General features: G+C 41.4%; 1 protein-coding gene across 1 annotated transcript in view; it reads right to left on the bottom strand.

Moving 5' to 3' along the window:
* Positions 1-22039, bottom strand: part of TMCO6 (transmembrane and coiled-coil domains 6) — a 46390-nt gene extending 24351 nt beyond the window's left edge. Inside the window, exon 1 of the mRNA XM_031011548.3 lies at positions 21905-22039. The gene's annotated coding sequence lies outside the window, so the exon portion shown is untranslated. The remainder of the gene's footprint in view (positions 1-21904) is intronic.
* Positions 22040-24219: the final 2180 nt, after the last annotated feature.

Here is a 24219-nt window from a genome sequence, read left to right as displayed (position 1 = left end):
TTAGGTTTTTTTTCATTAAAGACTTTTTTTTTTGAGATGGGTTCTCACTCTGTCACCCAGGTTGGAGTGTAGTGGCACAATCTCAGCTGACTGTAGACTCGACCTCCTGGGCTCAAGCAATACTCTCACTTCAGCCTTCCAAGTAGCTGGGACTACAGGTGCACATCACCACGCCTGGCTAATTAAAGACATTTTTTTGTAGAGGCAAGGTCTCACTATGTTGCCCAGGCTGGGCTCGAACTCCTGGGCTCAAGTGATCCTCCTGCCTTGGCCTCCCAAAGTGCTGGGATTACAGGTGTGAGCCACCCACCCCAACCTCCCTAGCACACATACACCCATTAAGACTTTTTAAAAAGAGCAGTTTTAGATTCACAGCAAAATTGAGAGAAAAGCACAGAGATTTTCCATATACCCCTGGGTCTGACACATGCATAGCCTCCCTCATTATCGACAACCCCCACCAGAGTAGTACATTTGTTACAATTGACAAACCTACACTGACACATCATTATCATTCAAAGTTCATAGTTTTATGTTAGGATTCACTCTTTGTATGGCATATCCTTTAGGTTTGGACAAATGTATAATGACATGTACCCACCATTATATCATCATACAGACTATTTTCACTGCCCTAAAAGGCTTCGGTGCTCTGTCTATTCATCCCTCCCTCCCCGCAACCCTTAGCAAGCACCAATTTTTAAACTGTCAATATAGTTTTGTCTTCTCCATAATGTCATATAGTTGGAATTATACAGTATGTATTATTTTAAGATTGGCTTCTTTCACTTAGTAATATGGATCTAAGTTTTTTCCATGTCTTTTGATGGCTTGATAGTTCATTTGTTTTTAGCACTGAATAATATTCCGTTGTCTGGATATACCACAGTTTATACATTCACCTACTAAAGGACATCTTAGTTGCCCCCAAGTTTTGGCAATTATGAATAAAGCTGCTATAAATATCCACGAGCAAGTTTTCAACTCCTTTGATAAATACCAAGGAATGTGGTTGCTGGATCTTAAGGTAAGAATACAGTATGATCAGTTTTGTAAGAAACTGCCAAACTGTCTTCCAAAGTGGCTATACCATTTTGCATTTCCACCAGCAATGAATGAGAGTTCCTGTTGCTCCACATTCTCACCAGCATTTGTTGTTGTCAGTACCCTGGATTTGGGCATTCTAAAAGGTGTGTAGTGATATCTCATTGTTCTTTTCATTTGCATTTTCCTGATAACTGTAATAATTAAAGAAAGAGGAAAGAAACATGAAAGATGGCTTGACAGTTAAGACAGGTTTATTTTGGAGAAAACAAACCAAGAGGTGCTTTTGGCCCAGTTAGGTTAGAGGCACACTTTTTTACAGACTAAGAGTTTTTAAGGATTTAGGGTGGGAGAGTTTATTAGAGGCATGGACTGCTTTTTTTTTCTTTGTTGTGCTTATTTGGGAGGGAGAGTTGTGTGTTTGTTTTTATACATTTTTTTGCAGCTGCAGGCATACCCCCCAAGTCTGCTTTTAGCCTCCCTATCTTATTGCACCTGAAAGGAAAAGAATATGCTTATTAAGGCCCACTGTTTTACTGGGGACCATTGTATGAGGGTAAAGTTTGGCAGTTACCCGAGAGACTTTCCCCCCACCTTCGTCTGTGCCCAAGCTGTTTTATTTGTGTTTTATTGTTTGTTTTTTTTGGCTGCTTGTAGTTAGAAGAGAAGTGATTACCTTGAAATGCATGAGGCTAGAAAGGGAGCTGGAACTTAAAGTGGCTGTGTTTGTCCAAGATGATGGTGCTCCTGCTCTGTCAATAACATCATGTAGAGCACCTTTTCATATGCTTATTTGCCATCTGTATATTTTCCTCAGTGAGGTGTCTATTAAAGTCTTTGCCCATTTTTTAATCAAATCAAGTTGCTTGTTTTTTATTGTTGAGTTTTAAAAGTTCTTTGTATATTTTGCACAGCAGTTCTTCATCAGGTAAGTATTTTGCAGACATATTCTCTTGGTCTGTGGCTTCTCTTTTCATTCTTTTGGCAATGTCTTTCATAGAGGAGACTTTTTAAATTTTTATGAAGTCTAGATTATCGATTCTTTCTTTTATGAACTCTGCCTTTGGTGTGGTATCTAAAAATTCATTGCCAAACCCTAGGTCATCTAGATTTTCTCCTGTGTTATCGTCTAAGAACTTTATAGTTTTGATTTTACCTTTAGGTCTCTTATCCATTTTGAGTTAATTTTTTTCAAAGGGTATAAAATCTGTGTCTAGATTCATGTTTTTGCATGTGGATTTCCAGTTGTTCCAGCACCATTTGTTGAAAAAAACTCTCTGGGAGCTAAATGATAAGAACTTATGAACACAAAGAAGGAAAAGATGGACACTGGGGTCTACTTGAGTGGGAAGGGTGGGAGAGGGACAGTAGCAGAAAATATAACTATTGGGTACTGGGCTTAATACCTGGGTGATGTAATAATATGTACAACAAACCCCCATGACACCTGTTTACCTATATAACAAACCTACACATATACCCCCAAACCTAAAATAAAAGTTAAAAAAAAAAGAAAAAGTAAAAAGCTCTCTCTTCTCTATTGTATTGTCTTTGCTCCTTTTTCTTTTTCTTTTTTGAGTTTCACTCTTGTTGCCCAGGCTGGAGTGGTGCAATGGTGTGATCTCAGCTCACCACAACCTCCACCTCCCAGGTTCACACAATTCTCTTGCCTCAGCCTCCCAAATAGCTGGGATTACAGGCATGCACCACCATGCCTGGCTTATTTTGTATTTTTAATAGAGATGGGGTTTTGCCATGTTGGTCAGGCTGGTTTTGAACTCCTGACCTCAGGTGATCCATCCACCTCAGCCTCCAAAGTGCTGGGATTACAGGTGTGAGCCACCACGCGCAGCCCGACCTTTGCTCCTTTTTCAAGGATCAGTTGACAATATATATGTGAGTCTGTTTCTGGCCTCTCTATTCTGTTCCATTGCTCTATTTTCTTCACCAATACCATACTGTCTTGATTACTGTAGCTTTATTGTATCTTGAAGTCAGGTAGTGTCAGTCCTCCAACTTTGTTTTTCCCGTTCAATATTATGTTGGCTATTCTGAGCCTTTTGCTCGTACCGTTTTGCATAACAGCTGCACCATTTTACATTCCCACTGTCAGTGCACAATGGTTCAAATATTGCCAATATTGAACACATGCTATTTTCTGGGGTTTTAAAAAATAGTAGCCATAATAATGAGTGTGAGGAGGTATCTCATTGTGGTTTCCATTTGCATTTCCTTAATGATTTGAGACCTTGAGGTTTTTTTTTTTTTTTTTTTTTGACAGAGACTCACTCTGTTGCCCAGGCTAGAGTGCAGTAGCATGATCTCCACTCACTGCAACCTCCGCATCCTGGGTTCAAGCGATTCTCCTGCCTTAGCCTCCCGAGTAGCTAAAACTACAGGCATGCACCACCACACCGGCTAATTTTTGTATTTGTATTTGTATTTATTTTGTTTTTTTGAGACAAAGCCTCACTCTGTTGCCCAGGCTGGAGTACAGGGTGCGATCTCAGCTAAATGCAACCTCAGCCCTCTACGTTCAAGCAATTCTGCCTCAGCTTCCCTAATAGCTGGGATTACCGGTGTGCACTACCACACCTGGCTAATTTTTAGTACAGACGGGGTTCTGCCATGTTGGCCAGGCTGGTCTTGAATTCCTGACCTCAAGTGATCCTCCCACCTCAGCCTCCCAAACTGCTGGGATTACACGTGTAAGCCACCACACCCAGCCTAATTTTTGTATTTTTAGTAGAGACGGGGTTTCACCATGTTGGCCAGGCTGGTCTTGAACTCCTAACCTAAAGTGATCCGCCCACCTTGGCCTCCCAAAGTGCTGGGACTACAGGTGTGAGCCACTGCACCCAGCCAAGACCTTGAGTATCTTTCATGTGCTTATTGGTCATTTATATATCTTCTTTGGAGAAATGTTTATTCAAGTACTTTGACTTTTTTTTTTCTTTTTTTGCCTGAGACGGTTTGGCTTCATAGCCTAGACTGGAGTGCAGTGGCATGATCTCGGCTCACAGCAACATCCACCTCCCAGGCTCAAGTGATCCTCCTGTCTCAGCCTCCTGAGTAGTTGGGACTACAGGTACGTGTCACCACACCTGCCTAACATTTATTTTTTGTAGAGATAGAGTTTCATCATGTTACCCAGGCTGGTCTCAAACTCCTGAGCTCAAATGACCTACTTGCCTTGGCCTCCCAAAGTGCTGTGATTACAGGCATCAGTCACCATGCCTGGACCTTTGCCCATTTTTTAATCATGTTGTTTTGCTGTTATTGAGTTGCAGGAGTTCTTCATATATGCTAGTTATTAACCTTTTATCAGATATATGAGTTGCAAATATTTTCTCCTATTCCATACATTGCCTTTTTACTCTGTTGATTGCATCCTTTGATGCACAGAGTCTTATTTATTTTTTAAATTTTCGATGTTTTTATTATTTAGAGACAAGGTCTCTCTGTCACTCAGGTTGGAGTGCAGTGGTGTGATCATAGCTCACTGCAACCTCAGACTCCTGGGCTCAAGCACTACTCCCACCTCAGCCTCCTAGGTAGCTAGGGCTATAGGCCGGTGTCACCATGCCCAGCTAATTTTTAAATTTTTTTTTGTAGAGATATGGTTTACTATGTTGCCCAGGCTGGTCTTGAACTGTTGAACTCAAGCAATCCTTCCGCATTGGCCTTGGCCTCTCAAAGTACTGAAATTAAAGGCATGAGCCACCATGCCTGGGCCACAAAAGTTTTAGATTTTAATGTAGTCCCTTTATCTGTTTCTACTTTTGTTGGTTGTGGTGCCATATACAAGAAATTATTGCTAAATCTCATGAAGCTTTTTTTCACTATGCTTTCTTTCTTCTTTTTTTTTCTTGAGATGGAGTCTCGCTCTGTTGCGCAGGCTGGAGTACAGTGGCATGGCCTCGGCTCACTGCAACCTCCACCTCCTGGGTTCAAGTGATTCTCCTGCGTCAGCCTCCTGAGTAGCTGGGATTATAGGTGCCTGCCACAACGCCTGGTTAATTTTTTGTATTTTCACTAGAGACAGGATTTCGCCATGTCGGCCAGGCTGGTCTCAAAATCCTGACCTCGTGATCCATCTGCCTCGGCCTCCCAAAGAGCTGGGATTGCACACATGAGCCACCGCACCTAGCCTTATGTTCTCTTCTAAGAGTTTTATACTTTTTGCTCTTATAGCAATTTGATCAATTTTTAGTTAATTTTTATATATGGTATAAAGTAAAGATCCAACTTCATTCTTTTGCAGGTGAATATCTATTTTCCCCAGTGCCGTAGTATGAAAAGACTTTCTTTTATCTATTGAATAGTCTTGGCACCTTTGTCAAAATCATTTGACCACATATGTGAGGGCTTATTTCTGAGATTTCTATTCCATTCCTTGGTCTATGTGTCTGTCTTTATGCTAGTACCACACTGTTTTGATTACTGCAACTTTGTGATAAATTTTGAAATCAGGATGTATGAGATCTCCAACTTGGTTCTTTTTTTTCCCAAGATTGTTTTGGTCATTCACGATCCCTTGAGGTTCCATATGAATTTTGAAATGAATTTTTCCATTTCTGAAAAAAAAGCCATTGAATTGTGCTAAGAAATGCATTGTATCTGTAGATCACTTTAGAGAGTGTTGATATCATAAGAATATTAAGACTACCAATGAACATGGATTAACTTTCTGTTTATTTGTATCTTTAATTTCTCTGAGAAACATTTTGTAGTTTTCATTGTAGAAGTCTTGTCTCCTTGGTGAAGTTTATTCCTAAGTATTTTATTATTCTTTTTCATGCTATTGTAAATGAAATTGTTTTCTTAATATCCTTTTCAGATTGTTCATGGTTAGTATATAGAAACAGTGATTTTTCAGTGTTGATTTTGTATCCTGCAACTTTACTAAATTTGTTTATTAGTTATAACAGGCTTTTCGGAATTTTTAGGGTTTTCTACATATAAGATCATGTCATTTACGAATGGAGATTAATTTTACTTCTTCCTTTTCAATTTGGATGCCTTCTATTTCTTTTTCCTGCCTACTTGTTCTGGCTAGGACTTACAGTGCTATGTTAAAAGAAGTATTGAAAGTACTTCCCGCTGAGCGAGGTGGCTCATGCCTGTAATCCCAGCACTTTGGGAGGCCAAGGCTGGCAGGAAATCGAGACCATCCTGGCTAACACGGTGAAACCCCGTCTCTACTAACAATACAAAAAATGAGCCGGGCGCCGTGGCGGGCGCCTATAGTCCCAGCTATTCGGGAGGCTGAGGCAGGAGAATGGCGTGAACCCGGGAGGCGGAGCTTGCAGTGAGCCGAGATAGCACCACTGCACTCCGGCCTGGGTGAAAGAGCGAGACTCCGTCTCAAAAAAAAAAAAAAAAGATTGGGCAAGTTGTGTTAATAAAGCAAGGCTGAATAATGTGCCCTAAACAGGGAAGGAAGTGAGGCAAGGAGCGGGAAATGGACTGAGAGATGCAAGGGCTCCACTTCTACATGGCACTTTGTGGTCGGATAGTTGGTGTGATGTGACAGACTTTATGCTGAAACAGTGGAATGTTGTGGTTGTAGGACTTCCTTTTCTGATCTCAAATCAGTTTCCCTGTAAACTTCCTCTTTTGCTCTTGCTCTGTCATCTGGAACCAAAATGACATTAGTGTGTTTTTGTGGTTGTTCTACACTAAGTCAAGAGTTTTGCTCTCAAAAAAAACTTGCTCTCTCCCATCCAGTCTTCTTTTCTCCAACACAAACCCCACTTCTTCTAATGCTCAGAGCTCCTCATTTACCAGATCATGGGAGGCTCTTTATAAAACATTTAAAATCACATGTAATGGAAGACATTGAACACTGACTTGAATCTTTTAGGCTATCTAAAAATTGCTTATTCTTTTTTACATATGATATTGTGTATGATAGGTCTGATCTCATGGTTAAGTTTAAGAAAGAATGGCTGCAAAGACATCACAAGGAAAGAAAACTACAGACCAATATGTCTTATGAGTATGGACACAAGAATCCTCAACAAAACACTAGCAAACCAAATCAAGCAACATATAAAAATAATTATGCACCATGACCAATCGGGATTTATGCCAGGGGTGCAATGATGGTTTTGACAGAGCAGGAGCACTGTCATCTTGGACAAACACCGCCACTTTAAGTTCCAGCTCCTTTTCTAACCTCATGCATTTCAAGGAAATCATTTCTATTCTAACAACAAGCAGCCACAAAGCGCAGACAGTAAAACACAGACAAGACAGCTCAGGCACAGAGGGAGAGGGGAAAATCTCTTGGGTAACCACCAAACTTCACACTCATACAATAGGCCCCAGTAAAACAGTGGGCCCTGATAAGCACATTCCTTTTCCTTTAGGTGCACTGAGATAGGGAAGCTAAAAGCAGACTGGGGGTGGCGGGAGTGATGGGAAGTATGCCTGTAGCTGCAGGAAGATGTATGGGAACAGACACAAAACTCTGCCTCCCAGATAAGCAAGACAAAGAGACACAGAAACATTCTGAGCCTGTGATAAGCTCTCCTGCCCTGAACCCTTAAAAACTCTTAGTCCGGAAGAGAGAGTGGCTCTGACCTAACTTGGTCAGAAGCCCCTCTCAGGTTTATGCTCCAAAATAAACCTGTCTTTGTTGAGCTGCCTTTCGTGTTTCTTTCCTCTTTAATTCTTACAGGTTTAACATCTGAAAATTAATGTAATACATCAGAAAAATAGAATTAGAAATAAAAAACCATGTGATTATTTAAATAAATGCAGAAGAAGCATTTGACAAAATTCGACACCTCTCAAGAAAAAACACTCAACAAAAGGAAGGAAGGGAACTTTCTTGCATGGTAAAGGACATCTGCCAAAAAAAATCAGTTTATATCATACTTAATAGTAAAAGACTGCTTTTGCCTTAAGATCAGCAACAAAACAAGGATGTATTTTCTCGCCACCTCTATTCAACATTGTACTAGAGGTTCTTGCCATGAAAATTAGTAAAAGAAATAAATGGCATCCAGGTTGAAAAGCAGGAAGTAAAATGATGTCAATTCACAGATTATATAATCACATATATTAAAAACTCCTAGTGATTCACTAAAATACATGAAAACTAATCAGCAAGTTCAGCAAGATTGCAAAATACAAAATCAATATACAAAAATCTATTGTATGTCAATACACTTAGAATGCACATTCTGAAAATTAAATTAAGTAAACAACTCTGGGCAGGTGTGGTAGCTCATGCCTGTAATCCCAGCACTTTGGTTGGCTGAGGCGGGAGAAGTGCTTCAGCCCTGAAGTTCATGACCAGCCTAGGCAACATAAAGAGACCATTGTTCCTACTAAAACTTCCTGTTTGTTTGTTTGAGACAGAGTCTTGTGCCGTCGCCAGGCTGGAGTGGAGTGGCACGATCTCAGCTCACTGCAACCTCCATCTCCCGGGTTCAAGCAATTCTCCTGCCTCAGCCTCCTGAGTAGCTGGGACTACAGGCACATGCTGCCACGCCTGGCTTTTTTTTTTTTTTTTTTTTTTTTTTTTAGTAGAAATGGGGTTTCACCATGTTGCCCAGGCTGGTCTCAAACTCCTGAGCTCAGGCAATCCACCCACCTCAGCCTCCCAAAGTGCTAGGATTCTGGGCGTGAGCCACTGTGCCCAGACTGTTCCTACCAAAACTTAAAAAAAAAATTAGCCAGGCATGGTGGCTTGCACCTGTAGTCCCAGTTACTTGGGAGGCTGAGGTGGGAGGCTCACTTGAGCCCTGGGACTTGAGGTTGCAGTGAGCTATGATAGTACCACTGCATTCCATCCTGGGTGACAGTGAGACTCTGTCTCAAAAAAAGAAAAAAGAAAAAAATTCCACTTGCAACAGCAGCAAAAAGAATAAAATGTTTAGGAATAAATATAACAAAAGAAGAGAAGAGCAGACTTACACTCTTAAAACTACAAAATGTTGTTGAAAGGAATTAAAGAAGATCTAAGTAAATGGAATAATATCCCATGCTCATAGATCTTACGATTGTCAAGATGACAATTCTCCCCTAATTCACCTACAGATTCAATGAAATTTTTTTTTTTTTGGTGTGTATGAGATATTTCATTATGATTAGAAATCATTTCCAGCACTTGCTTCTATGCCTGTTGCCCCATGCCCGAGGTAGGGGGCTTGGATCCAGGACAGGGTGTGGTCCTGCCCGGGGGTGGGTCCCAAACAGATGAACAGACTGGACCTCCCCTCCTTTCCAATGCCAGGGAGGCTGCTGAGGAGGACCACAAGTTCCATAATAAAACAAAGATTTTATTATGCTCACAGGGGAGGGTGGCTCATTCCTTGTGGGCAGCTGCTTTCCTCATGGCGGCCAGGATGTTGCTCAGCTCCTCCTGCTTCCTGTTGGCACAGATGTGTGTCCCCACTCTTTTCTTGATGAACTTGAGGGCCCAATTGTCCTTAGAAACCTCAAGCAACTCCATGGCATGCCGCTTGTTTGGGGCAAAGCCATATCCCTTTCAGGCCGGGTCTGCACAAACTCAGTGTGCTTGGTGAGGTGCCCATGGTGGTGGCGACTGAGCCTGGGCTTTCTCCTTACCCCATCATTACCTGGGCCCTTGCTGAGACCCCAGTCATGGGGTGGCACAGAGCCGTGGCTACTCCTTTTCAATCTCAATGAAAGTCTTATAAGAATCCTAGCTGGTTTCTTTATAGAAATTGACAAGCTAATTGTAAAGTTTATATAGAAGTTCAATGGGTGCAGAATAGAAAAAACAACCTTGTAAAAGAAGAGCAAAGTTCCTGATTTCAAAACACTATTGCAAAGCAACAGTAACTAAGACAGTGTGGTAGTAGCATAAGGATAAGCAGACAGATCAATGGAATAGAAGTGAGAGTTCAGAAATATACCCACATGTCTATGGGAAACTTATTTTGACAAGGTTGTCAAGAACATCCAATAAGGAAACACTAGTTTCAACTAATGGCAAAGGGACACCTGGATATCCATATGCAGATGCATGAAGTTGGACCCTTACCTCAAATCATATACAAAAATTAATTCCACATTAATTGATTACCTAAATGTAAGAGCCAAAACCATAAAGCTCTTAGAAGAAAACACAGAAACTAATCTTTGTGGCCTTTGACTTAGCAGTGGATTATTAGATATGACTCCAAAAGCCTGAGCAACAAAATAAATAATAATAAACTGGAATTCAAAATTAAAAGCTTTTGTGCATCAAAAGGCATTAGCAAATAAAGTGAAAAGACAACCTACAAAATGGGAGAAAATGTTGCAAATTATATACCTGGTAATGGTTTACTACCCAGAGTTTATATAGGATTCCTACAACTCGGCAACAAAAAGGCAAACAAATCAAGTAAAAATATGGGAAAAGGGCTTGAATAGCCATTTCTCCAAAGGTACACAAATGCCTGAAAGTCCATGAAAAGATGCTCAACATTATTATTCATTAGTAAAATACCAAAAACAAACAGGCAAATTAAAACCTGGGCAAAGAACTTGACTGAACATTGCCACAAAGAAATTATAATAAATGACTAACAAACATAAGAAAAGATGCTCAAAATCATTGGCCATTAAGGTAATGCAAACCAAAAACACAATGAGAGGCTGGGCGCAGTGGCTCACGCATGTAATCCCAGCACTTGGAGAGGCCGTGGCGGGCAGATCATTTCAGGTCATGATTTCGAGACCAGCCTGGCCAACATAGCGAAACCCTGTCTTTACCAAAAATACAAAAATTAGCCAGGCCTGGTGGTGAGTGCCTGTAATCCCAGCTACTTGGGAGGCTGAGGCAGGAGAATCACTTCAACCTGAGAAGCGGAGGTTGCAGTGAACCGAGATTGCGCCATTGCACTCCAGCCTGGGCAACAGAGAGAGACCCTGTCTCAAAAAAAAAAAAAAAAGAAAAAAGAAAAGCCACAATGAGATACCACTTCACACTCACTAGTATAGCACTAATCAGCAACAACAATAAAAAAAATTGGAAACAAGTGTTGGCAAGAAGGTGGAGAAGAAGGAACCCTCATAAATTTTCGGTGGGAATGTGATATGGTACAGCCACTGTGGAAAATAATTTAGCAGTTTGTCAAAAAGTTAAATATATAATTAATTTTACCATATAATCCAATAATTGTACTCCTCATTATATACCCAAAAGAATTGGAAAGGCATATCCAAACACCAAAATGTTCATATCAACACTATACACTATAGCTAAAACATGGAAATGATTCAAGTGTCCACTAGTGGATAAATGAATACATAAAATGTGGTATACACAGACAATGGAATATTATTTAGCCACAGAAAGTAATGATGTCTGATACATGTTACAACATAGATAAACCTTGACAACATTATGCTAAGTGAAATAAGCCAGACACAAAAGGGCAAATATTGTATGATTCCACTTATGCTGAGTATCTATAATAGGCAAGCTTAGTCAGATGGTAAGTAGATTAAAGGTTAATAGGTTCTAGGGGGAGAGGAGACAGGGAGTTATTGCATAATGGGTACAGAGTTTCTGTTTAGGATGATGAAAAGCATTGTAAATAGTAGCAATGGTTGCACAATATTGTGAATGCAATTAATACCACTGTATTTATTATACACTTAAAAATGGCCAAAATAGCAAATTTTATTTTAAACAGTAGTCTATAAGGTTTTTTCTATTATTATTATTATTTTTTTTTTTTTACTTTTTAAACTATTTTGTTAAAAACTAAGACACAAACACACACATTAGCCTGGGCCTACACAGAGTCAAGCTCATCAACATCGTTGTATTCCACCCCCACATCTTGTCCCACTGGAAGGTCTTCAGGGGCAATTAATAAGCATGGAGCTGTCATCTTCAGCCTCCCGAGTAGCTGGGGCTACAGGCGCATGCCACCATGCCCAGTTAATTTCTTTTGTATTTTAGTAGAGACAGGGTTTCACCGTGTTGCCCAGGCTGGTCTCGAACTCCTGAGCTTGGGCAATCTGCCTGCCTCGGCCTCCCAAAGTGCTAGGATTACAGGCGTGAGCCACCACACCCAGCTGGGCAATAGAGATTTTTCTGCTCCATTATAATCTAATGGGACCACCCTTGTTTATGCTGTTCAAGTTTGACCAAAACATTATTATGTGGTGCATGACTATGTATATATTGCCAGAATTAAAATTAAAAATTAGAGCATAGATAAACAAAATAAGGAATGGAAAAAATAGAAAATCGATAAAACCAAGAGTTGGTTCTTTTAAAAGATCAACAAAATTGACAAACCTTTAGTCTGAGAAAAAAAAGAAAGTACAAATCACTAAAATCAGAAATGAAAGTACCAGCCTGGGCAACATAGACAGACCCCGTCTCTACAATTTTTTCGTTTATTTAGCCAGGCCTGGTGGCACACATCTGTGGTCCTAACTACTTGGGAGGCTAAGGCAGGAGGAGTGCTTGAGCCCAGGAGTTCAAGGCTGCACACCACTGCACTCCAGCCTGGGTGACAGAATGAGACCCTGGAAAAAAAAAAGAGGAAAGAAAGAGAGAGGGAGGAAGGAAGGAAGGAAGGAAGGGGAAAAGGAAAAGGAAAGGGAAGGAAAAGAAGGGGGGGAAGGCGGAGGGAAGGAGGGAGGGAAGAAGGAAGGTTAATTAAAGTGGAACATTACTACTGACCTTACAGAAATTAAAACGATTGAAAGAAAATATTTTGAACATGATATGCCAACAAATTAGGTAATCTAGATGAAATGGACAAATTCCTAGGACACACTTATTGCCAAAACTGCCTAAACAACATATTTATAACAAGAGATTGAATCAGTAACCAAAAATCTCACAACAAAAAAAAGTTCAAGACCAGATAGCTTCACTGGTGAATTCTACCAAATATTAAAAAGACTTAATGCCAGTCTTACTTAAACTCTTTCAAAAAACAGAAAAGGAGGAAACATCTTCTTTCTTTGTATGTGTATGTGTGTGTGTGTGTATGTGTGTGTGTGTTTTGTTTTTTTTTGAGACAGAGTCTCGCTCTGTAACCCAGGCTGGAGTGCAATGACGAGATCTCAGCTCACCGCAACCTCTGCCTCCTGGATGCAAGCGATTCTTCTGCCTTAGCCTCCCAAGTAGCTGGGATTACAGGCACCCACCACCATGCCCAGCTAATTTTTGTATTTTTAGTAGAGATGGGATTTTGCTGTGTTGGTCAGGCTGGTCTCGAACTCCTGACCTCAGGTGATCCACCCGCCTCAGCCTCCGAAAGCACTAGGATTACAGGCGTGAACCACCGCACCTGGCCTAAAGATGCCACTTTTACCACTTATATTTACTACCATACCAGAAGTTTTAGCCAGAGAAACTAGGCAAGAAAAATAAATAAATAAAGGCATCCAATTTGGAAAGGAAGAAGTAAAATTGTATTTGCATATGATATGATTCTATAAATAGAAAGTCTCATAGAATTCACAAAAAAACTATTGGGGATAATAAACAAATTAAGCTGTTTCAGACTACAAGATCAACACACAAAAATTAGTTGTTTCTATGCAATAGCAATTTAAAATCCAGAAAGGAAATTAAGAGAATAATTTCATTTACATGTTTTCAAAAAGAATAAAATCCCTTGGAATACAATTACCAAAGAGGTTAAAACCTTATAAAATGAAAACTAGAAAACATTGCTGAAATAAATTAAAGAAGACCTAAATAAATGGAAAGACATCCCTTCAATGTTTATGCATTGGAAGACTTAATATTGACACAGAACAACTGTATAGGATTAGAGCCTGGAAATAACCCAAACATCTATAACCAACTGATTTTTGATAAGGAAGCCAAGATTATTCAATGGAAAAAAGAAATCTCTTCAAAAATAATGCTGAGAAAACTGGATAGCTAATATGCAAAAAAAAAAAAAAGAGAAATGACACTGGACCATTACCTCTCTCCATATATAAAAATTAACTCAAAATAGATTAACAACCTAAATAATAGAACTAAAGCTATGAAACTGTTAGAAGAAAACCTAGGGATTAATCTTCATGACCTCTGATTTGGCAATGAATTCTTAGATGTGACACCAAAAGCATGAGCAACAAAAAGAAGTGATAAATTGGACTTCATAAAAATTAAAAACTTTGGTGCATCAAAGGACACTATCAAGAAAGTGAAAAGACAGCCTTTGAATAGGAGAAAATTATGAAAATTATATATCTGATAAGGGTCTAGTATACAGTATATATAAAGAACTTTTACAACTCAACAACAACAAAGACAATCCAATTTTATTTTTTATTTATTTTTTTGAGACAGAATCTCACTGTGTTGCCCAGGCTGGAGTGCAGTGGGATGATCACAGCTCACTGCAGCCTGTACCTCCTGGGCTCAAGCAATTCTCCTGCCTCAGCCTCCTGAGTGCCGGTACTACAGGTGCACACTACCACACCCAGCTAATTGTTCTGATTTTTAGTAGAGACAAGGTGTAGCTACGTTGCCCAGGCTGGTCTCAATCCAGTTTTTAATAAGGCAAGCAACTTGAATGGCTATTTCTCCACATAGGCTATACAAATGGCTAACAAGCATGTGAAAAGATGTTCAACATCATTGATCATAAAGGGAACACAAATTAAAGGCACAATGAGATATCACTACACACTCACCATACTGCTATAATGATAAATTTTTTAAATAAAATAACAAGTGTTGGTGAGGATGTGGAAAAACAGGAACTCTCATACCTTGCTATTGGGAAAGTAAAATGGTGCAGCTACTCTGGAAACAGCTAGCAGTTCCTCAAAAAGTTAAACATATGATTACCATATGACCCATCAATTCTACTCCTTAGTATATACTCAAGAGAAATGAAAACATATATCTACACAGAAACTTGCACACAAATGTTTATAGCAGCAGTATTCATAATAACCAAATGGTGAAAATAACCCAAATGCTCATCAACAGATGATGGATAAATAAATTATGATATGTACATTTAATGGAATATTATACAGCCAAAAAACCCCCAAATATTGATACATGCCACAACTTGGATGAACCTTAAACTAATGCTAAGTAAAAGAAGTCAGACACTGGCCAGGCACAGTGGCTCACACTTGTGATCCCAGCAGTTTTGGAGGCCGAGGCGGGCAGATCACCTGAGGTCAGGAGTTTGAGACCAACCTGGCTAACATGGTGTAATCCTGTTTCTACTAAAAATACAAAAATTAGCTGAGTGTGGTGACGAGCACCTGTAATCCCAGCTACTTGGAAGGCTGAGGCAGGAAAAGCGCTTGAACCTGGGAGGTGGAGGTTGCAGTGAGCCAAGATCACGTCACTGCACTCTAGCCTGGGCAATGGAGTGAAACTCTGCTTCAAAAAAAATAAAAATAAAATAAAATAATAAAATAAAATAAGCCAAACACTGAAAGTCACATGTTGTTATTGTTTGCTTTCTTTTATATAATATATCCAGAATAGGCAAATTCATAAAGACAGAAAACCACTTAGTGGTCACCTGGGGAGGGGAGAGGGAGGAATGGGAAGTGATTACTTAATGGGTATGGCATGTGTTTTGGGCATGATGGAAAAGTTTTGAAACTAGAAAGAAGTGATGGTTGCACAACAGTGCGAACACACTAAATACCACTGAATCATACACTTTTTTTTTTTTTGAGACAGAATTTCACTCTTGTTTCCCAGGCTGGAGTGCAACGGCACTATCTCGGCTCACTGCAACCTCTGCCTCCCGGATTCAAGTGATTCTCCTGCCTCAGCCTCCCAAGTAACTGGGATTATAGGAATGCACCACCACACCTGGCTAATTTTTGTATTATTAGTAGAGACGGGGTTTCACCATGTGGCCAGGCTAGTCTCAAACTCCTGACCTCAGGTGATCCGCCTACCTTGGCCTCCCAAAGTGCTGGGATTACAGGCGTGAGCCACCACGCATGGCCATTTTTCTTTTCTTTTTTCCTTTCCTTTTTTTTTTGTGTGTGTGTGTTTGTGTGTGTGTGTGAGAGAGACAGAGTTTTGCTCTATGGCCAAGGCTGGAGTGCAGTGGCATGATGTTGGCTCACCGTAACCTCCACCTCCCAGGTTCAAGCGATTCTCCTGCCTCAGCCTCCCAAGTAGCTGGGATTATAGGTGTGTGCCACCACGCCTGGCTAATTTTTTGTATTTTTGTAGAGATGGGGTTTGGCTATGTTGGTTAGGCTGGTCTCAAACTCCTGACCTCAAGTGATCCACGTGCCTCAGCCTCTGAAAAGTGCTGGGATTACAGGTGTGAGCCACCACTCCCAGCCACACTTTAAAATGACTAATTATATGTAACATGAATTTCACCTCAATTAAGAAATTCAAAAAGAGGAAATGAAACTGTGAACAGTTACAAACTGCTCTAAGTACTATAAGTGGGATGTGTAGGGAGGTGTTGAGGCCTAGCAAATGCCTGGCTCCGACTGGACAGCAGTGAGGTCATCACAGAGGTGACACTGGAGCTGGGTTTTGAGGGATATGTAGGAATTCGGGAGATTGCAAGTGTAGGAAGTGAGAGAAAAGAGGTTCTTTTTTAAAAAGGAAGAGAAGGAACCATGCAGAGGGAACAGAATAGGCAAAGCCTTGGAGGTGTGAGTAAGCAATTCTCATACTGAGTACTAGAAAAGTTGGAGACCTAGTGTATATGGAGAATAGAAATAGTAGGAAAGGAAGGCAGAAGCCACATGATGAGGGGTTTGGCAGTCCATGTTGATGCCTTTGGACAAGGAATTAAGCAGGATTTATTTCTTGGGGGAACAGCATGGGCAACATCTTGTTGCCTAAATTAAACTTTCTATATGTTGATCATATTTTATTGTATTCACTTAAAAATACTCATGAATATACTGCTTAGTATGTGCCAGGCACTGTCCTAAAGCTTATTATTAACTCACTTAATCTCATCAACAGTTGTTCTCAAAGTCTAGACTCCATTGGAATCTCCTAGAAGTCTTAAAACACAGAAACCAGAGTTTCTGATTCAACAGGTATGGTGATGCCTGAAATTTGCCTTTTAATTCAATTATCAGGAGATGCTGAGACTGCTGGCACAGGGAATATACTTTGAGAAACACTGCTTTATGTCATCCTTATAAGGAAGGGAGCATTATATTACCATAGTTCTGAGATTGTGTCACTGCACCACAGCCTGGGTGACAGAACGAGACTGTGTCTCAAAAAAATAAATGGAATAAGGCTGACGTGAATGGGGTCAAAACAACGGTCTTAGAGCAGTACTCTGAGAGGTTGAGGTGGACCAAAGGGAGTCCTTGCTGTTGTCCCAACATGAAGGGTCCTGGACAGATATGATTTATCTGACCTTATTTGGAGGAATTCAAGAAACCTTACCTTGAATCACCTGGGGCAATAGTCCCATAACCAAATCAGTATAAGGATTGATGACAAATGGGTCAGCTTTTTTGGTTCACTACCACCACCACCCCATACCCCCACAGCCATTGCAGACCCAAGGCCTTATGCACATCAGTGAGAAAAACTGTCAGGGTGGAAAAGGGACATTTCTAGGACTCCTTAACATAGGAGCCACATACACTGTAGTCCCCTGCTAGTGAGCCCTCACTAAGACCACAATTAGAACAAAAGTGTATAGAAATCAAGGGTGGATGGGATTAAGGGATAAAAATAGAGTGTTTAGATGGGATTTATGTGAAGTGGTTGTAGCTCCTATACATGGATGTTTTAAGAGAATGAATATTATGTCTTAATGGGGCACACTTTCCCTATCTAGTATTTATAAAATGAAAATCTGTTGGCGAAGTCCTAGTGGAAGCTTCAGTCAGGGATGCAAGGGTTGATGAAACTAAAGTGACAAAAGTTTGGATTAAAACTCGTATGTTTGAATAGTTTTTATGTGTGAATAGCATCTCTTTTCATTGAATGTAGTATGGGGATATTGTATCTGACCGTGGAACATTTCCCCTCCCTAGTATTATAAACAGAAGGCACATAAATTCACCCTTTGGGGCCGGGTCCACTGGTTCACACCTGTAATCCCAGCACTTTTGAGAGGCTGAGGCAGGTGGATCATGAGGTCAGGAGCTTGAGACCAGGCTGGCCAAAATGACGAAACCCTGTCTCTACTAAAAATACAAAAATTATCCGGGCACAGTGGCGGGCGCCTGTAACCCTGCTACTCAGGAGGCTGAGGCAGGAGAATCACTTGAACTCGGGAGGCGAAGGTTGCAGTGAGCCGAGATCGCGCCACTGCACTCCAGCCTGAGTGACAGAGCAAGACTCTGTCTCAAAAAAAAAAAAAAAAAAAAACAAATTCACCTTATGGGCAATATTAATTGGATGTGCTAAAATGGGAACAAATAAGATGGCCCAAGTCACACTGATTGTTAATTTCAAACAGTATAAAATAGAAGCTGAAGTGCCAGTAGGGAAAAATTCTCTGTACAATAGCCCTTTGTGAAGTATAGGCTGGAGCTTATGGCAAAAGTCTGTGAGTGCCACCCAGCAATAACTGCTGGGACTTTGGACCAGAGAATTCCCATTTGCAGGGAAATTACTTATTTGTTATCAGACATTAAGTAAAACTTCCACTATAACTGAAAGATGTAAAATAATCTTAAACATAAAATACCCATAACATTTTGGATGATGTTGGAGAAACCATTCAATGGGGAGAGAAGTGCCCAGAAGAGCTCCATAATAAAATGGAAGTTGTTTCTGACGGAACATACCACTGGGGGAATGCCAGGAGATACCATATTTCCAAGCAGATAGACTTTTTCCCCTAGAATTGACTTTTGAACCACCTGAGGAGCTGCCAGATTTTATTTTATTTTATATTTTATTTGAGATGGAGCCTTGCTCTATCACCCAGGCTGGAGTGCAGTGTTGCGATCTCGGCTCACTGCTCACTGTAACCTCCGCCTCCCAGGTTCCAGCAATTCTCCTGCCTCAGCCTCCCGACTAGCTGGGATTACAGGTGCCTGCCACGACGCCCAGCTAATTTTTATATTTTTAGTAGAGATGGGGTTTCCCCATGTTGACCAGGTTGGTCTCAAACTCCTGACCTCAGGTGACCCGCCCTCTTCGGCCTCCCAAAGTGCTGGGATTATAGGTGTGAACCACAGCACCTGGCTGGAGCTGTCAGATTCTACTGCTACCTGGAGAGTGTCCTATAAACAGCAAAGAGCTTCTTGGTTTATAATCGCAGTTCCAAGGTGAATGTGCAGCATCTTGTTTGGAAGGCTAAGAAGGTAAAAACAACTTACCTTATAGGCTATTGCATTCTGTTTGCCACTACATTTGGGTTTTTACTGATTCATGGGTGGTGCATACTGACCTGATCATATGGTCAGGCTGAAGAGCAATAGAAAACTGCCCTCTTAAAGGGATCCCCTAAGAAAATCACTGTGGAAATTTGAGGGATAGATTAAAGTAGGACATATCAATGCCCAATAGAAGAATCACTTTCCTGGATTGGAAGGTGATTGGCACCAGTGAGTGAATTTCCCAGGGTGCTCACTTGAGGTGGCCACCTGAGTCCACGAAATGAGTGGACCTAAGAATACTGTGGCAATGTAGAGATCTAGACATATTCCTCTTGCACCCTTTGAAGCACAAAATGCCAACAAGAACTGTTTTGTCTGCCAGCAAGAGAGACAGAGAATGCAGGTGGCCCTGGGGCACATTCCCCAGTTGGAAGGCCTCACACATAGCTGGTAGATAGATTACATTGAACAAATGCTGGCAGCCCTGGGGGCTACAAATGGGGTCTGACAGGAATAGACACTTACTTTGGTTTTTTGTTTTTTTTGTTTTTGAGATGGAGTCTTGGTCTGTCACCCAGGCTGGAGTGCAGTGGTGCAATCTCGGCTCACTGCTACCTCCTCCTCCTGGGTTCAAGTGATTCTCCTGTCTCAGCCTCCCGAGTAGCTGGGATTACAGTCGCCTGCCACCACACCTGACTAATTCTTTTGTAGTTTTAATAGAGACTGGGTTTCACCATGTTGACCAGGCTGGTCTCAAAATTTAACCTCAGGTGATCCGTCTGCCTTGGCCTCCCAAAGTGCTGGGATTACGGGCGTAAGCCACTGCACCCGGCCAAGAATAGACACTTACTTTGGACTGGGCTTTGCACACCTAGTGGTAGATACAAATGCTGAAAATACTATTAAATTATTGGAACAAAAGATACTGTACTAATTTGGACCACCAAGTTACATTTCTTCAAAGCAAGATTCACACTTTACAGCCCATGATGTCCAACAGTGGACAAAGAGATATCACATCAAACAGACATACCACGTTGCATTGTCATCCTCAGAGTAGCAGTTTAATAGGGAATTGGAATGAGCAATTGAAACATTCATTGTCTAAAATGAGGTGAGTGAGGGTGCAGTGGCTCATGCCTATAATCCCAGCACTTTGGGAGGACGAGGCAGGAGGATCACTTTAGCGCAAGAGTTCAAAGCTGCAGTGAGATGTCATGCCACTGCACTCCAGCCTGGGCAACAAAACAAGACCCTGTCTCTAAAAAAAAAAACAAATAAAATAAGAAAATAAAATTTAAAAATCAAATAAAATGGGGGAGGGGATAAAGTTATGAAGCACTTGTTTAAATGTTTTCATGAGGGGATGCTCACATGCACCATGAGGGGGCCAAGGGAGAATCCCCATTGGAGAGATTCCTCCATTTTTCTAGGAAAATCTAGGGGAGAGGGGTTGAGGGAGGGTGTTGGTATGACTATATGATTCTTGCCCACATCACCTCAAGTTTCTTTTTTGCCATCTGATGCAGAGGTTCCAGGACTAGAGATACATCTGCAGGTGCCAGAAGCATAGATAATTCCTAGGCAAGACATTGTAACTATACCTTTAAATCTTTATTTCAGCATTTCTAAGGACCCTATAGGTTAAGTTGTGCCCTCAACCCATCTGGCAAAATTTGAGTTGACAGTAAATGCTGCTGTATTGTCCAGTGGCTAAGATAGTCCATTAGTCCTGTAGCTATATAGCCCTAATCTACATAAATTGGAGTGGACTGAAGGGGAGGCACTTGTTAAACTACTATTGTTGCCAGCAATCTGGACTAGCACAGTGGCCTCTCCTAATGTCCCTTCCAAAGGTAGAAAAGTTTGGGTATAAATGAGAGAAGGAAGAATAATAGCTGAGGGTATGGAATGAATAACCCAATTAGGGAAATCCAATATTATGCTAACACTTTGAAAGAGACCCAGAGCAAGGGATGATATGGTTATACCAGAGGTCTGAAAGGATGAAGCCATATTTTGCTGAGACCACACCTGCTTTTGGAATTTAACAAGATTGAATGGAAGCCTGCACACCTGGGTGGCCTTTCTGTGGCAGACATTTTGGTCATAGAATATGATAATGAACTGATTACTCTTATATTTCATATTACATCTACCTCAATTTGACATAATACAGCCATTATTGGCAAGATTATAATACTGTACTGAAACTGATAGCCAAATGTATTGCAAAATTGGATTTAAGACCTCCTATCCCTACCCCACACTGACTTCTCCAAATATTAGGCATATTCATGTTGGTACTATTGCTGTATCTGTTATATAAATGCTACACCTAATGTGGATGATCAGACAGGTATGATCCTTTTGCTGAAAAGGCTAGGGGGTGGCCTGTGATATAATAAAGAATATGTCTGGTCTTCAACCCCAGTTCCTGGCACAGAGCTTCAAAAATCTTTAGAATTATAGGAGCCTGTTATGCTAATGGGTTGTGCAAGGCAGGTTTACTCTGCACTGGTTACCAACTTATCTGAGGCTGGTGAGACACAACACCCTCACACAAATTACATGAAGTAGTTTTATTACTTACAGAAAGACAGCAAAGGACAGCAGAAGCCTAGGATTCATGTTGAGCTGGTCTTCCAAGGCTCAGGAAAGTTACCAAGGTAGATGAAGCTTTGTTTGTACATACTCCACTTGCGCCGCAGCTGAGGGACCCTGGATAGCAGCCCACCCTGGGCTTTATACCCCAGGGGTAACATGACATGCTGGGCTAAAGTGTTGAAGGACATCCTGTTTCTAGGGGGGACTGGAACAGAGCCCAGGCTGTTCCAGCCAGTCTGGATGTTGCATTCACAGAATATTCTAGTTATTTTTGAGAACTACAAGCAAAAAAGAGAGAACTGGGTCAGTTCAAGGCCACCAGAATAACAGTTCTGCAAGGTGATTCTTGGCAGGGCCTCTAGATGACTATGAGATGGAGAAGGGCCATCCATGTGACTAGAGGGTTGGAATTCTTAGTCCCTCCCCCTGACTTCAGGGAGGGGAATGGGGCTGGAATTGAGTTCAATCATGCGGCCAGTGATTTACTCAATTATGCCTGCATAATGAAACCTTCATGGAAACTCTGGACAATGAACCTCAGGGAGCTTTCCAATTAGCGAAGACACTGATATACCAGGAGGGTGATGGACCCTGACTCCACAGGGACAGAAGCTCCTGGACCGAAGACCTTTCCAAACCTTTCCCTTTATTCCTCTTCATATGACTATTCATTTGTGTCCTTTATAATAAAACGGTAATAGTTAGTAAGCACTTCTCTGAGTTCTGCGAGTCATTCAAGTGAATTACTGAATCTGGGGTGGGGTCATGGGAAACCCCTGAATTTGTAGCCAAGTCAGACAAATGTGTGAGTAGCCTAGTGATCCCACTTGCAGCTGGCATTTGAATTAAGGGCAGTCTTGTTGGGGACCTTGCATTTTAACTCACAGGACCTGACACTAACTCCAGGTAGTCAGTATCAGAGTTGAATTGAATCATAGGACCCTCAGCTGGTGTGAGAGAATTAGTGTCAGACACAGTAACTGTAGCACTTACTTGAGTTCTGCGAGCTGTTCTAGTGAATTGTCAAGCCTGAAGGAGTAGTGGAACACCAAAACCTGTAGACAGCTGGAGTGAGGAAGGCCTGGGGACCTCTTAACTTGAGACTGTTCTCAGAAGTGCAGTCTCACGGAAGACAATGCCCTTTATGGTGAAACTTGACCGAACTCCAGGAGGTTGGTGACAGAACTCTATTATGAAACATTATCCACCGTAGAAAGGGAAGAAGTACTCAGACATGCTACAACGTAGATGAACACTGAAAATATAATGCTAAATGGAAAAAAACAGACACAAAAGGCCACACAATGTATAATTCTATTTATATGAAATGTCCAGAATTGGCTAATCTGTAAAGGCAGAAAATAGATGAGTGGTTGCTTAGGGTTGGGGGGTGCAGTGGGCTTGGGTTAGGGAGGCAATAGCTAAAGGGAACCAAATTTCCTTATGAAGTGATGGAAACGTTCTAAAATTAACTGTGGTATACTGAACTAGTTATGGATAAAATACTGGGATGTCTGAAATTTGCTTCAAAATAATCCACTGGGGATGGGAGGAGAACAAAAGAAGTAAGACTGGCCAGAATTTGGTAATTTCTGAAGCTGGGTACCTGGAGGTTCATTATACTATTCTCTCCAGTGTTATACATGTTTGAAAGTTTTCATAAAAGGAAAAAAATAAAAGAAACTTATGCAGTGTTCTCTCACAAGAGAAGGGAATGTCACTTCCCTTAGTAGGTTACGAGGTCCAGATCCACCCCTCCCTAGCCCTCAGATGAGATTCATGAATTATTGAGGGGAAGCTGAGAGGCACAGAGGGCATGGACTCTGGAGAGGTGGTGAGCGCAGGGGCTGGTTTGGCCCAGGCAACTCAGCCTCCTTGAGGGGCCCTCATGGTCTCTCCCAACCCACATGCCATGCTGACCGTGGTGGTAGAAGTGGAGTCGGGGAGGGGTTCAGGTAAGATGCCCTCCCCATTTATACTCAGAGGGAATGCAGTCCAGGACAGCCTCTTGGAAGAGGGGGAGGGTTAGGCCAGCTTAGGTTGGAAAACTGAGGCAAAGTTTGAGGGCAGGACTCAGGAATCCCAGAGCCAGTTTTCCTCATGAGAGCTGATATGCAGTCTACCTTTCTCAGGCCCTGAGGACAGCTGTAGCCCCACACTCCTGGTGGGGCCCACAAACCTCTGTTTGCTTCATTTTGGGACTCTAGAGACTCAGGTGGATGGGCGTTGTGTGTGTGTGTTGGGGTGGGGGGCGGGGGGGAGGGGAGTGGGGCGGGGAGTGCAGGGGAAGATGGGAATATC

The sequence above is a fragment of the Gorilla gorilla genome, chromosome 4 (assembly GCF_029281585.2).
Source record: "Gorilla gorilla gorilla isolate KB3781 chromosome 4, NHGRI_mGorGor1-v2.1_pri, whole genome shotgun sequence".
In the NCBI taxonomy this organism is placed as follows: Eukaryota; Metazoa; Chordata; class Mammalia; order Primates; family Hominidae; genus Gorilla; species Gorilla gorilla.
Note: the sequence above shows the minus strand (reverse complement) of the source record. Positions and strands in the feature narration are given on the sequence as shown.